This window comes from Aptenodytes forsteri, unplaced genomic scaffold (assembly GCF_000699145.1).
Source record: "Aptenodytes forsteri isolate BGI_AS27 unplaced genomic scaffold, ASM69914v1 Scaffold282, whole genome shotgun sequence".
In the NCBI taxonomy this organism is placed as follows: Eukaryota; Metazoa; Chordata; class Aves; order Sphenisciformes; family Spheniscidae; genus Aptenodytes; species Aptenodytes forsteri.
The window spans coordinates 4,658,482-4,658,764 of record NW_008794089.1 but is presented as its reverse complement, the minus strand read 5'-3'; positions in this window follow the sequence as shown (position 1 = coordinate 4,658,764).

The window sequence follows — 283 nt, the reverse complement described above, 5'->3', positions numbered from 1 at the left end:
GAATAGAATAGAATAGAATAGAATAGAATAGAATAGAATAGAATAGAATAGAATAGAATAGAATAGAATAGAATAGAATAGAATAGAATAGAATAGAATAGAATAGAATAGAATAGAATAGAATAGAATAGAATAGAATAGAATAGAATAGAAGAGTTGAGTTGGAAGGGATCTACAGCGGTCACCTAGTCCAACTGCCTGACCACTTCAGGGCTGACCAAATGTTAAAGCATAGTGTTAAGGGCATTGTCCAAATGCCTGCTAAACACTGACAGGTATGGGG